We start from the raw sequence: 15,848 nt of genomic DNA on the forward strand, positions 1-15,848 counted from the left end.
CACAGGCACACGCAAACACACACACACACACACACTCTCTCTCTATGTTCTGTTGTGTTTAATGTTATGTGTCATGTTGTGTTATCTATAGAGACTATGTTCTGTGTCATGTTGTGTTATCTATAGAGACTATGTTCTGTGTCATGTTGTGTTATTTATAGAGACTATGTTCTGTGTCATGTTGTGTTATCTCTAGAGACTATGTTCTGTGTCATGTTGTGTTATCTATAGAGACTATGTTATGTGTCATGTTGTGTTATCTATAGAGACTATGTTCTGTGTCATGTTGTGTTATCTATAGAGACTATGTTCTGTGTCATGTTGTGTTATCTATAGAGACTATGTTCTGTGTCACGTTGTGTTATCTATAGAGACTATGTTCTGTGTCATGTTGTGTTATCTATAGAGACTAGGTTCTGTGTCATGTTGTGTTATCTATAGAGACTATGTTCTGTGTCATGTTGTGTTATCTATAGAGACTATGTTCTGTGTCATGTTGTGTTATCTATAGAGACTAGGTTCTGTGTCATGTTGTGTTATCTATAGAGACTATGTTCTGTGTCATGTTGTGTTATCTATAGAGACTATGTTCTGTGTCACGTTGTGTTATCTCTAGAGCCCTATGTTCTGTGTCATGTTGTGTTATCTATAGAGACTATGTTCTGTGTCATGTTGTGTTATCTATAGAGACTATGTTCTGTGTCATGTTGTGTTATCTATAGAGAATATGTTATGTGTCATGTTGTGTTATCAATAGAGACTATGTTCTGTGTCATGTTGTGTTATCTATAGAGACTATGTTCTGTGTCATGTTGTGTTATCTATAGAGACTATGTTCTGTGTCACGTTGTGTTATCTATAGAGACCATGTTCTGTGTCATGTTGTGTTTAATGTTGTGTTTAATGATGTGTGTTTAATGTTGTGTTATCTATAGAGACTATGTTCTGTGTCATGTTGTGTTATCTATAGAGACTATGTTCTGTGTCATGTTGTGTTATCTATAGAGACTATGTTCTGTGTCATGTTATGTTATCTATAGAGACTATGTTCTGTATCACGTTGTGTTATCTATAGAGACTATGTTCTGTGTCATGTTGTGTTATCTATAGAGACTATGTTCTGTGTCACGTTGTGTTATCTATAGAGCCCTATGTTCTGTGTCATGTTGTGTTATCTATAGAGACTATGTTATGTGTCATGTTGTGTTATCTATAGAGACTATGTTCTGTGTCATGTTGTGTTATCTATAGAGACTATGTTCTGTGTCATGTTGTGTTATCTATAGAGACTATGTTCTGTGTCATGTTATGTTATCTATAGAGACTATGTTCTGTGTCACGTTGTGTTATCTATAGAGACTATGTTCTGTGTCATGTTGTGTTATCTATAGAGACTATGTTCTGTGTCATGTTGTGTTATCTATAGAGCCCTATGTTCTGTGTCATGTTGTGTTATCTATAGAGACTATGTTCTGTGTCACGTTGTGTTATCTATAGAGCCCTATGTTCTGTGTCATGTTGTGTTATCTATAGAGACTATGTTCTGTGTCATGTTGTGTTATCTATAGAGACTATGTTCTGTGTCATGTTGTGTTATCTATAGAGACTATGTTCTGTGTCATGTTGTGTTATCTATAGAGACTATGTTCTGTGTCATGTTGTGTTATCTATAGAGACTATGTTCTGTGTCATGTTGTGTTATCTACAGAGCCCTATGTTCTGTGTCATGTTGTGTTATCTATAGAGACTATGTTCTATGTCATGTTGTGTTATCTATAGAGACTATGTTCTGTGTCATGTTGTGTTATCTATAGAGACTATGTTCTGTGTCACGTTGTGTTATCTATAGAGACTATGTTCTGTGTCATGTTGTGTTATCTATAGAGACTATGTTCTGTGTCATGTTGTGTTATCTATAGAGACTATGTTCTGTGTCATGTTATGTTATCTATAGAGACTATGTTCTGTGTCACGTTGTGTTATCTATAGAGACTATGTTCTGTGTCATGTTGTGTTATCACTAGAGACTATGTTCTGTGTCATGTTGTGTTATCTATAGAGACTATGGTCTGTGTCATGTTGTGTTATCTATAGAGACTATGTTCTGTGTCATGTTGTGTTATCTATAGAGACTATGTTCTGTGTCACGTTGTGTTATCTATAGAGCCCTATGTTATGTGTCACGTTGTGTTATCTATAGAGACTATGTTCTGTGTCATGTTGTGTTATCTATAGAGACTATGTTATGTGTCATGTTGTGTTATCTATAGAGACTATGTTCTGTGTCATGTTGTGTTATCTATAGAGACTATGTTCTGTGTCACGTTGTGTTATCTATAGAGACTATGTTCTGTGTCATGTTGTGTTATCTATAGAGACTATGTTCTGTGTCATGTTGTGTTATCTATAGAGACTATGTTCTGTGTCACGTTGTGTTATCTATAGAGCCCTATGTTCTGTGTCATGTTGTGTTATCGATAGAGACTATGTTCTGTGTCATGTTGTGTTATCTATAGAGCCCTATGTTCTGTGTCATGTTGTGTTATCTATAGAGACTATGTTCTGTGTCATGTTGTGTTATCTATAGAGACTATGTTCTGTGTCATGTTGTGTTATCTATAGAGACTATGTTCTGTGTCACGTTGTGTTATCTATAGAGCCCTATGTTCTGTGTCATGTTGTGTTATCTATAGAGACTATGTTATGTGTCATGTTGTGTTATCTATAGAGACTATGTTCTGTGTCATGTTGTGTTATCTATAGAGACTATGTTCTGTGTCATGTTGTGTTATCTATAGAGACTATGTTCTGTGTCATGTTATGTTATCTATAGAGACTATGTTCTGTGTCACGTTGTGTTATCTATAGAGACTATTTTCTGTGTCATGTTGTGTTATCTATAGAGACTATGTTCTGTGTCATGTTGTGTTATTTATAGAGCCCTATGTTCTGTGTCATGTTGTGTTATCTATAGAGACTATGTTCTGTGTCACGTTGTGTTATCTATAGAGACTATGTTCTGTGTCATGTTGTGTTATCTATAGAGACTATGTTATGTGTCATGTTGTGTTATCTATAGAGACTATGTTCTGTGTCATGTTGTGTTATCTATAGAGACTATGTTCTGTGTCATGTTTTGTTATCTATAGAGACTATGTTATGTGTCATGTTGTGTTATCTATAGAGACTATGTTCTGTGTCATGTTGTGTTATCTATAGAGACTATGTTCTGTGTCATGTTGTGTTATCTATAGAGACTATGTTCTGTGTCATGTTGTGTTATCTATAGAGACTATGTTCTGTGTCATGTTGTGTTATCTACAGAGACTATGTTCTGTGTCATGTTGTGTTATCTATAGAGACTATGTTCTGTGTCATGTTGTGTTATCTATAGAGACTATGTTCTGTGTCATGTTGTGTTATCTATAGAGACTATGTTCTGTGTCATGTTGTGTTATCTATAGAGACTATGTTCTGTGTCATGTTGTGTTATCTATAGAGACTATGTTCTGTGTCATGTTGTGTTATCTATAGAGACTATGTTCTGTGTCATGTTGTGTTATCTATAGAGACTATGTTCTGTGTCACGTTGTGTTATCTATAGAGACTATGTTCTGTGTCATGTTGTGTTATCTATAGAGACTATGTTCTGTGTCACGTTGTGTTATCTATAGAGACTATGTTCTGTGTCATGTTGTGTTAATGTTAGTGTTTACTATGTTCTGTGTGATGTTGTGTTATCTATAGAGACTATGTTCTGTGTCATGTTGTGTTATCTATAGAGACTATGTTCTGTGTCACGTTGTGTTATCTATAGAGACCTATGTTCTGTGTCATGTTGTGTTATCTATAGAGACTATGTTCTGTGTCACGTTGTGTTATCTATAGAGACTATGTTCTGTGTCATGTTGTGTTATCTATAGAGACTATGTTCTGTGTCATGTTGTGTTATCTATAGAGACTATGTTCTGTGTCATGTTGTGTTATCTATAGAGACTATGTTCTGTGTCATGTTGTGTTATCTATAGAGCCCTATGTTCTGTGTCATGTTGTGTTATCTATAGAGACTATGTTCTGTGTCATGTTGTGTTATCTATAGAGCCCTATGTTCTGTGTCATGTTGTGTTATCTATAGAGACTATGTTCTGTGTCATGTTGTGTTATCTATAGAGACTATGTTCTGTGTCATGTTGTGTTATCTATAGAGACTATGTTCTGTGTCACGTTGTGTTATCTATAGAGACTATGTTCTGTGTCATGTTGTGTTATCTATAGAGACTATGTTCTGTGTCACGTTGTGTTATCTATAGAGCCCTATGTTCTGTGTCATGTTGTGTTATCTATAGAGACTATGTTCTGTGTCATGTTGTGTTATCTATAGAGACTATGTTCTGTGTCATGTTGTGTTATCTATAGAGACTATGTTCTGTGTCATGTTGTGTTATCTATAGAGACTATGTTCTGTGTCATGTTGTGTTATCTATAGAGACTATGTTCTGTGTCACGTTGTGTTATCTATAGAGACTATGTTCTGTGTCATGTTGTGTTATCTATAGAGACTATGTTCTGTGTCATGTTGTGTTATCTATAGAGACTATGTTCTGTGTCATGTTGTGTTATCTATAGAGACTATGTTCTGTGTCACGTTGTGTTATCTATAGAGACTATGTTCTGTGTCATGTTGTGTTATCTATAGAGACTATGTTCTGTGTCATGTTGTGTTATCTATAGAGACTATGTTCTGTGTCACGTTGTGTTATCTATAGAGACTATGTTCTGTGTCATGTTGTGTTATCTATAGAGACTATGTTCTGTGTCATGTTGTGTTATCTATAGAGACTATGTTCTGTGTCATGTTGTGTTATCTATAGAGACTATGTTCTGTGTCATGTTGTGTTATCTATAGAGACTATGTTCTGTGTCATGTTGTGTTATCTATAGAGACTATGTTCTGTGTCATGTTGTGTTATCTATAGAGACTATGTTCTGTGTCACGTTGTGTTATCTATAGAGCCCTATGTTCTGTGTCATGTTGTGTTTTTATCTATAGAGACTATGTTCTGTGTCATGTTGTGTTATCTATAGAGACTATGTTCTGTGTCATGTTGTGTTATCTATAGAGACTATGTTCTGTGTCATGTTGTGTTATCTATAGAGACTATGTTCTGTGTCACGTTGTGTTATCTATAGAGACTATGTTCTGTGTCATGTTGTGTTATCTATAGAGACTATGTTCTGTGTCACGTTGTGTTATCTATAGAGACTATGTTCTGTGTCATGTTGTGTTCATGTTAGAGTCTTGTTCTGTGTATGTTGTGTTATCTATAGAGACTATGTTCTGTGTCATGTTGTGTTATCTATAGAGACTATGTTCTGTGTCATGTTGTGTTATCTATAGAGACTATGTTCTGTGTCATGTTGTGTTATCTATAGAGACTATGTTCTGTGTCACGTTGTGTTATCTATAGAGACTATGTTCTGTGTCATGTTGTGTTATCTATAGAGACTATGTTCTGTGTCACGTTGTGTTATCTATAGAGCCCTATGTTCTGTGTCATGTTGTGTTATCTATAGAGACTATGTTCTGTGTCATGTTGTGTTATCTATAGAGACTATGTTCTGTGTCATGTTGTGTTATCTATAGAGACTATGTTCTGTGTCATGTTGTGTTATCTATAGAGACTATGTTCTGTGTCATGTTATGTTATCTATAGAGACTATGTTCTGTGTCACGTTGTGTTATCTATAGAGACTATGTTCTGTGTCATGTTGTGTTATCTATAGAGACTATGTTCTGTGTCATGTTGTGTTATCTATAGAGCCCTATGTTCTGTGTCATGTTGTGTTATCTATAGAGACTATGTTCTGTGTCACGTTGTGTTATCTATAGAGCCCTATGTTCTGTGTCATGTTGTGTTATCTATAGAGACTATGTTCTGTGTCATGTTGTGTTATCTATAGAGACTATGTTCTGTGTCACGTTGTGTTATCTATAGAGACTATGTTCTGTGTCATGTTGTGTTATCTATAGAGACTATGTTCTGTGTCATGTTGTGTTATCTATAGAGACTATGTTCTGTGTCATGTTGTGTTATCTATAGAGACTATGTTCTGTGTCATGTTGTGTTATCTATAGAGACTATGTTCTGTGTCATGTTGTGTTATCTATAGAGACTATGTTCTGTGTCATGTTGTGTTATCTATAGAGACTATGTTCTGTGTCACGTTGTGTTATCTATAGAGCCTATGTTCTGTGTCATGTTGTGTTATCTATAGAGACTATGTTCTGTGTCATGTTGTGTTATCTATAGAGACCTATGTTCTGTGTCATGTTGTGTTATCTATAGAGACTATGTTCTGTGTCATGTTGTGTTATCTATAGAGACTATGTTCTGTGTCATGTTGTGTTATCTATAGAGACTATGTTCTGTGTCATGTTGTGTTATCTATAGAGACTATGTTCTGTGTCATGTTGTGTTATCTATAGAGACTATGTTCTGTGTCACGTTGTGTTATCTATAGAGACTATGTTCTGTGTCATGTTGTGTTATCTATAGAGACTATGTTCTGTGTCATGTTGTGTTATCTATAGAGACTATGTTCTGTGTCATGTTGTGTTATCTATAGAGCCCTATGTTCTGTGTCATGTTGTGTTATCTATAGAGACTATGTTCTGTGTCATGTTGTGTTATCTATAGAGACTATGTTCTGTGTCATGTTGTGTTATCTATAGAGACTATGTTCTGTGTCATGTTGTGTTATCTATAGAGACTATGTTCTGTGTCACGTTGTGTTATCTATAGAGACTATGTTCTGTGTCATGTTGTGTTATCTATAGAGACTATGTTCTGTGTCATGTTGTGTTATCTATAGAGACTATGTTCTGTGTCATGTTGTGTTATCTATAGAGACTATGTTCTGTGTCATGTTGTGTTATCTATAGAGACTATGTTCTGTGTCATGTTGTGTTATCTATAGAGACTATGTTCTGTGTCATGTTGTGTTATCTATAGAGACTATGTTCTGTGTCATGTTGTGTTATCTATAGAGCCCTATGTTCTGTGTCATGTTGTGTTATCTATAGAGACTATGTTCTGTGTCATGTTGTGTTATCTATAGAGACTATGTTCTGTGTCATGTTGTGTTATCTATAGAGACTATGTTCTGTGTCATGTTGTGTTATCTATAGAGACTATGTTCTGTGTCATGTTGTGTTATCTATAGAGACTATGTTCTGTGTCACGTTGTGTTATCTATAGAGACTATGTTCTGTGTCATGTTGTGTTATCTATAGAGACTATGTTCTGTGTCATGTTGTGTTATCTATAGAGCCCTATGTTCTGTGTCATGTTGTGTTATCTATAGAGACTATGTTCTGTGTCACGTTGTGTTATCTATAGAGCCCTATGTTCTGTGTCATGTTGTGTTATCTATAGAGACTATGTTCCTGGTCATGTTGTGTTATCTATAGAGACTATGTTCTGTGTCATGTTGTGTTATCTATAGAGACTATGTTCTGTGTCATGTTGTGTTATCTATAGAGACTATGTTCTGTGTCATGTTGTGTTATCTATAGAGACTATGTTCTGTGTCATGTTGTGTTATCTATAGAGCCCTATGTTATGTGTCATGTTGTGTTATCTATAGAGACTATGTTCTGTGTCATGTTGTGTTATCTATAGAGACTATGTTCTGTGTCATGTTGTGTTATCTATAGAGACTATGTTCTGTGTCATGTTGTGTTATCTATAGAGACTATGTTCTGTGTCATGTTGTGTTATCTATAGAGACTATGTTCTGTGTCATGTTGTGTTATCTATAGAGACTATGTTCTGTGTCATGTTGTGTTATCTATAGAGACTATGTTCTGTGTCACGTTGTGTTATCTATAGAGACTATGTTCTGTGTCATGTTGTGTTATCTATAGAGACTATGTTCTGTGTCATGTTGTGTTATCTATAGAGACTATGTTCTGTGTCATGTTGTGTTATCTATAGAGACTATGTTCTGTGTCATGTTGTGTTATCTATAGAGACCCTATGTTCTGTGTCATGTTGTGTTATCTATAGAGCCCTATGTTATGTGTCACGTTGTGTTATCTATAGAGACTATGTTCTGTGTCATGTTGTGTTATCTATAGAGACTATGTTCTGTGTCATGTTGTGTTATCTATAGAGACTATGTTCTGTGTCACGTTGTGTTATCTATAGAGACTATGTTCTGTGTCATGTTGTGTTATCTATAGAGACTATGTTCTGTGTCATGTTGTGTTATCTATAGAGACTATGTTCTGTGTCATGTTGTGTTATCTATAGAGACTATGTTCTGTGTCACGTTGTGTTATCTATAGAGACTATGTTCTGTGTCATGTTGTGTTATCTATAGAGACTATGTTCTGTGTCATGTTGTGTTATCTATAGAGCCCTATGTTCTGTGTCATGTTGTGTTATCTATAGAGACTATGTTCTGTGTCATGTTGTGTTATCTATAGAGCCCTATGTTCTGTGTCATGTTGTGTTATCTATAGAGACTATGTTCTGTGTCATGTTGTGTTATCTATAGAGACTATGTTCTGTGTCATGTTGTGTTATCTATAGAGACTATGTTCTGTGTCATGTTGTGTTATCTATAGAGACTATGTTCTGTGTCATGTTGTGTTATCTATAGAGACTATGTTCTGTGTCATGTTGTGTTATCTATAGAGACTATGTTCTGTGTCATGTTGTGTTATCTATAGAGACTATGTTCTGTGTCATGTTGTGTTATCTATAGAGACTATGTTCTGTGTCATGTTGTGTTATCTATAGAGACTATGTTCTGTGTCACGTTGTGTTATCTATAGAGACTATGTTCTGTGTCATGTTGTGTTATCTATAGAGACTATGTTCTGTGTCATGTTGTGTTATCTATAGAGACTATGTTCTGTGTCATGTTGTGTTATCTATAGAGACTATGTTCTGTGTCATGTTGTGTTATCTATAGAGACTATGTTCTGTGTCATGTTGTGTTATCTATAGAGACTATGTTCTGTGTCATGTTGTGTTATCTATAGAGACTATGTTCTGTGTCATGTTGTGTTATCTATAGAGACTATGTTCTGTGTCATGTTGTGTTATCTATAGAGACTATGTTCTGTGTCACGTTGTGTTATCTATAGAGCCCTATGTTCTGTGTCACGTTGTGTTATCTATAGAGACTATGTTCTGTGTCATGTTGTGTTATCTATAGAGACTATGTTCTGTGTCATGTTGTGTTATCTATAGAGACTATGTTCTGTGTCATGTTGTGTTATCTATAGAGACTATGTTCTGTGTCACGTTGTGTTATCTATAGAGACTATGTTCTGTGTCACGTTGTGTTATCTATAGAGACTATGTTCTGTGTCATGTTGTGTTATCTATAGAGACTATGTTCTGTGTCATGTTGTGTTATCTATAGAGACCCTATGTTCTGTGTCATGTTGTGTTATCTATAGAGACTATGTTCTGTGTCATGTTGTGTTATCTATAGAGACTATGTTCTGTGTCATGTTGTGTTATCTATAGAGACTATGTTCTGTGTCATGTTGTGTTATCTATAGAGACTATGTTCTGTGTCATGTTGTGTTATCTATAGAGACTATGTTCTGTGTCACGTTGTGTTATCTATAGAGCCCTATGTTCTGTGTCATGTTGTGTTATCTATAGAGACTATGTTCTGTGTCATGTTGTGTTATCTATAGAGACTATGTTCTGTGTCATGTTGTGTTATCTATAGAGACTATGTTCTGTGTCATGTTGTGTTATCTATAGAGACTATGTTCTGTGTCATGTTGTGTTATCTATAGAGACTATGTTCTGTGTCACGTTGTGTTATCTATAGAGACTATGTTCTGTGTCATGTTGTGTTATCTATAGAGACTATGTTCTGTGTCATGTTGTGTTATCTATAGAGCCCTATGTTCTGTGTCATGTTGTGTTATCTATAGAGACTATGTTCTGTGTCACGTTGTGTTATCTATAGAGACCTATGTTCTGTGTCATGTTGTGTTATCTATAGAGACTATGTTCTGTGTCATGTTGTGTTATCTATAGAGACTATGTTCTGTGTCACGTTGTGTTATCTATAGAGACTATGTTCTGTGTCATGTTGTGTTATCTATAGAGACTATGTTCTGTGTCATGTTGTGTTATCTATAGAGACTATGTTCTGTGTCATGTTGTGTTATCTATAGAGACTATGTTCTGTGTCATGTTGTGTTATCTATAGAGACTATGTTCTGTGTCATGTTGTGTTATCTATAGAGACTATGTTCTGTGTCATGTTGTGTTATCTATAGAGACTATGTTCTGTGTCATGTTGTGTTATCTATAGAGACTATGTTCTGTGTCATGTTGTGTTATCTATAGAGACTATGTTCTGTGTCACGTTGTGTTATCTATAGAGCCTATGTTCTGTGTCATGTTGTGTTATCTATAGAGACTATGTTCTGTGTCATGTTGTGTTATCTATAGAGACTATGTTCTGTGTCATGTTGTGTTATCTATAGAGACTATGTTCTGTGTCATGTTGTGTTATCTATAGAGACTATGTTCTGTGTCATGTTGTGTTATCTATAGAGACTATGTTCTGTGTCATGTTGTGTTATCTATAGAGACTATGTTCTGTGTCACGTTGTGTTATCTATAGAGACTATGTTCTGTGTCATGTTGTGTTATCTATAGAGCCTCTAATGTTCTGTGTTCTCATGTTGTGTTATCTATAGAGACTATGTTCTGTGTCATGTTGTGTTATCTATAGAGACTATGTTCTGTGTCATGTTGTGTTATCTATAGAGACTATGTTCTGTGTCATGTTGTGTTATCTATAGAGACTATGTTCTGTGTCACGTTGTGTTATCTATAGAGACTATGTTCTGTGTCATGTTGTGTTATCTATAGAGACTATGTTCTGTGTCACGTTGTGTTATCTATAGAGACTATGTTCTGTGTCATGTTGTGTTATCTATAGAGACTATGTTCTGTGTCATGTTGTGTTATCTATAGAGACTATGTTCTGTGTCATGTTGTGTTATCTATAGAGACTATGTTCTGTGTCATGTTGTGTTATCTATAGAGACTATGTTCTGTGTCATGTTGTGTTATCTATAGAGACTATGTTCTGTGTCATGTTGTGTTATCTATAGAGACTATGTTCTGTGTCATGTTGTGTTATCTATAGAGACCTATGTTCTGTGTCATGTTGTGTTATCTATAGAGACTATGTTCTGTGTCATGTTGTGTTATCTATAGAGACTATGTTCTGTGTCACGTTGTGTTATCTATAGAGACTATGTTCTGTGTCATGTTGTGTTATCTATAGAGACTATGTTCTGTGTCATGTTGTGTTATCTATAGAGACTATGTTCTGTGTCATGTTGTGTTATCTATAGAGACTATGTTCTGTGTCATGTTGTGTTATCTATAGAGACTATGTTCTGTGTCATGTTGTGTTATCTATAGAGACTATGTTCTGTGTCATGTTGTGTTATCTATAGAGACTATGTTCTGTGTCATGTTGTGTTATCTATAGAGACTATGTTCTGTGTCATGTTGTGTTATCTATAGAGACTATGTTCTGTGTCATGTTGTGTTATCTATAGAGACTATGTTCTGTGTCATGTTGTGTTATCTATAGAGACTATGTTCTGTGTCATGTTGTGTTATCTATAGAGACTATGTTCTGTGTCATGTTGTGTTATCTATAGAGACTATGTTCTGTGTCACGTTGTGTTATCTATAGAGACTATGTTCTGTGTCATGTTGTGTTATCTATAGAGACTATGTTCTGTGTCATGTTGTGTTATCTATAGAGCCTATGTTCTGTGTCATGTTGTGTTATCTATAGAGACTATGTTCTGTGTCATGTTGTGTTATCTATAGAGACTATGTTCTGTGTCATGTTGTGTTATCTATAGAGACTATGTTCTGTGTCATGTTGTGTTATCTATAGAGACTATGTTCTGTGTCACGTTGTGTTATCTATAGAGCCTATGTTCTGTGTCATGTTGTGTTATCTATAGAGACTATGTTCTGTGTCATGTTGTGTTATCTATAGAGACTATGTTCTGTGTCATGTTGTGTTATCTATAGAGACTATGTTCTGTGTCATGTTGTGTTATCTATAGAGACTATGTTCTGTGTCATGTTGTGTTATCTATAGAGACTATGTTCTGTGTCACGTTGTGTTATCTATAGAGACTATGTTCTGTGTCATGTTGTGTTATCTATAGAGACTATGTTCTGTGTCATGTTGTGTTATCTATAGAGCCCCCATGTTCTGTGTCATGTTGTGTTATCTATAGAGACTATGTTATGTGTCATGTTGTGTTATCTATAGAGACTATGTTCTGTGTCATGTTGTGTTATCTATAGAGACTATGTTCTGTGTCATGTTGTGTTATCTATAGAGACTATGTTCTGTGTCACGTTGTGTTATCTATAGAGACTATGTTCTGTGTCATGTTGTGTTATCTATAGAGACTATGTTCTGTGTCACGTTGTGTTATCTATAGAGCCCTATGTTCTGTGTCATGTTGTGTTATCTATAGAGACTATGTTCTGTGTCATGTTGTGTTTATCTATAGAGCCCTATGTTCTGTGTCATGTTGTGTTATCTATAGAGACTATGTTCTGTGTCATGTTGTGTTATCTATAGAGACTATGTTCTGTGTCATGTTGTGTTATCTATAGAGACTATGTTCTGTGTCATGTTGTGTTATCTATAGAGACTATGTTCTGTGTCATGTTGTGTTATCTATAGAGACTATGTTCTGTGTCATGTTGTGTTATCTATAGAGCCCTATGTTCTGTGTCATGTTGTGTTATCTATAGAGACTATGTTCTGTGTCATGTTGTGTTATCTATAGAGACTATGTTCTGTGTCATGTTGTGTTATCTATAGAGACTATGTTCTGTGTCATGTTGTGTTATCTATAGAGACTATGTTCTGTGTCATGTTGTGTTATCTATAGAGACTATGTTCTGTGTCACGTTGTGTTATCTATAGAGACTATGTTCTGTGTCACGTTGTGTTATCTATAGAGACTATGTTCTGTGTCATGTTGTGTTATCTATAGAGCCCTATGTTATGTGTCATGTTGTGTTATCTATAGAGACTATGTTCTGTGTCACGTTGTGTTATCTATAGAGACTATGTTCTGTGTCATGTTGTGTTATCTATAGAGACTATGTTCTGTGTCACGTTGTGTTATCTATAGAGACTATGTTCTGTGTCATGTTGTGTTATCTATAGAGACTATGTTCTGTGTCATGTTGTGTTATCTATAGAGACTATGTTCTGTGTCATGTTGTGTTATCTATAGAGACTATGTTCTGTGTCATGTTGTGTTATCTATAGAGACTATGTTCTGTGTCATGTTGTGTTATCTATAGAGACTATGTTCTGTGTCATGTTGTGTTATCTATAGAGACTATGTTCTGTGTCATGTTGTGTTATCTATAGAGACTATGTTCTGTGTCATGTTGTGTTATCTATAGAGACTATGTTCTGTGTCATGTTGTGTTATCTATAGAGACTATGTTCTGTGTCATGTTGTGTTATCTATAGAGACTATGTTCTGTGTCACGTTGTGTTATCTATAGAGACCCTATGTTCTGTGTCACGTTGTGTTATCTATAGAGACTATGTTCTGTGTCATGTTGTGTTATCTATAGAGACTATGTTCTGTGTCATGTTGTGTTATCTATAGAGACTATGTTCTGTGTCATGTTGTGTTATCTATAGAGACTATGTTCTGTGTCATGTTGTGTTATCTATAGAGACTATGTTCTGTGTCATGTTGTGTTATCTATAGAGACTATGTTCTGTGTCATGTTGTGTTATCTATAGAGACTATGTTCTGTGTCATGTTGTGTTATCTATAGAGACTATGTTCTGTGTCATGTTGTGTTATCTATAGAGACTATGTTCTGTGTCATGTTGTGTTATCTATAGAGACTATGTTCTGTGTCATGTTGTGTTATCTATAGAGACTATGTTCTGTGTCACGTTGTGTTATCTATAGAGACCTATGTTCTGTGTCATGTTGTGTTATCTATAGAGACTATGTTCTGTGTCATGTTGTGTTATCTATAGAGACTATGTTCTGTGTCATGTTGTGTTATCTATAGAGACTATGTTCTGTGTCATGTTGTGTTATCTATAGAGACTATGTTCTGTGTCATGTTGTGTTATCTATAGAGACTATGTTCTGTGTCACGTTGTGTTATCTATAGAGACTATGTTCTGTGTCATGTTGTGTTATCTATAGAGACTATGTTCTGTGTCACGTTGTGTTATCTATAGAGCCCTATGTTCTGTGTCATGTTGTGTTATCTATAGAGACTATGTTCTGTGTCATGTTGTGTTATCTATAGAGACCTATGTTCTGTGTCATGTTGTGTTATCTATAGAGACTATGTTCTGTGTCATGTTGTGTTATCTATAGAGACTATGTTCTGTGTCATGTTGTGTTATCTATAGAGACTATGTTCTGTGTCACGTTGTGTTATCTATAGAGACTATGTTCTGTGTCATGTTGTGTTATCTATAGAGACTATGTTCTGTGTCATGTTGTGTTATCTATAGAGCCCTATGTTCTGTGTCATGTTGTGTTATCTATAGAGACTATGTTCTGTGTCATGTTGTGTTATCTATAGAGACTATGTTCTGTGTCATGTTGTGTTATCTATAGAGACTATGTTCTGTGTCATGTTGTGTTATCTATAGAGACTATGTTCTGTGTCACGTTGTGTTATCTATAGAGACTATGTTCTGTGTCATGTTGTGTTATCTATAGAGACTATGTTCTGTGTCATGTTGTGTTATCTATAGAGACTATGTTCTGTGTCATGTTGTGTTATCTATAGAGACTATGTTCTGTGTCATGTTGTGTTATCTATAGAGACTATGTTCTGTGTCATGTTGTGTTATCTATAGAGACTATGTTCTGTGTCATGTTGTGTTATCTATAGAGACTATGTTCTGTGTCATGTTGTGTTATCTATAGAGACTATGTTCTGTGTCACGTTGTGTTATCTATAGAGACTATGTTCTGTGTCATGTTGTGTTATCTATAGAGACTATGTTCTGTGTCACGTTGTGTTATCTATAGAGACCTATGTTCTGTGTCATGTTGTGTTATCTATAGAGACTATGTTCTGTGTCATGTTGTGTTATCTATAGAGACTATGTTCTGTGTCATGTTGTGTTATCTATAGAGACTATGTTCTGTGTCATGTTGTGTTATCTATAGAGACTATGTTCTGTGTCATGTTGTGTTATCTATAGAGACTATGTTCTGTGTCATGTTGTGTTATCTATAGAGACTATGTTCTGTGTCATGTTGTGTTATCTATAGAGACTATGTTCTGTGTCACGTTGTGTTATCTATAGAGACTATGTTCTGTGTCATGTTGTGTTATCTATAGAGACTATGTTCTGTGTCATGTTGTGTTATCTATAGAGACTATGTTCTGTGTCATGTTGTGTTATCTATAGAGACTATGTTCTGTGTCATGTTGTGTTATCTATAGAGACTATGTTCTGTGTCATGTTGTGTTATCTATAGAGACTATGTTCTGTGTCATGTTGTGTTATCTATAGAGACCTATGTTCTGTGTCATGTTGTGTTATCTATAGAGACTATGTTCTGTGTCATGTTGTGTTATCTATAGAGACTATGTTCTGTGTCATGTTGTGTTATCTATAGAGACTATGTTCTGTGTCATGTTGTGTTATCTATAGAGACTATGTTCTGTGTCATGTTGTGTTATCTATAGAGACTATGTTCTGTGTCATGTTGTGTTATCTATAGAGACTATGTTCTG

At 35.2% G+C, this 15,848-nt stretch overlaps 1 protein-coding gene across 3 annotated transcripts in view; it reads left to right on the forward strand.

The window, feature by feature from the left end:
• The window catches only part of gckr (glucokinase (hexokinase 4) regulator), a 63,028-nt gene that overhangs the window by 2,963 nt on the left and 44,217 nt on the right, over positions 1-15,848 (forward strand). The window lies entirely within an intron of this gene.

This window comes from Coregonus clupeaformis, chromosome 21 (assembly GCF_020615455.1).
Source record: "Coregonus clupeaformis isolate EN_2021a chromosome 21, ASM2061545v1, whole genome shotgun sequence".
Classification (NCBI taxonomy): Eukaryota; Metazoa; Chordata; class Actinopteri; order Salmoniformes; family Salmonidae; genus Coregonus; species Coregonus clupeaformis.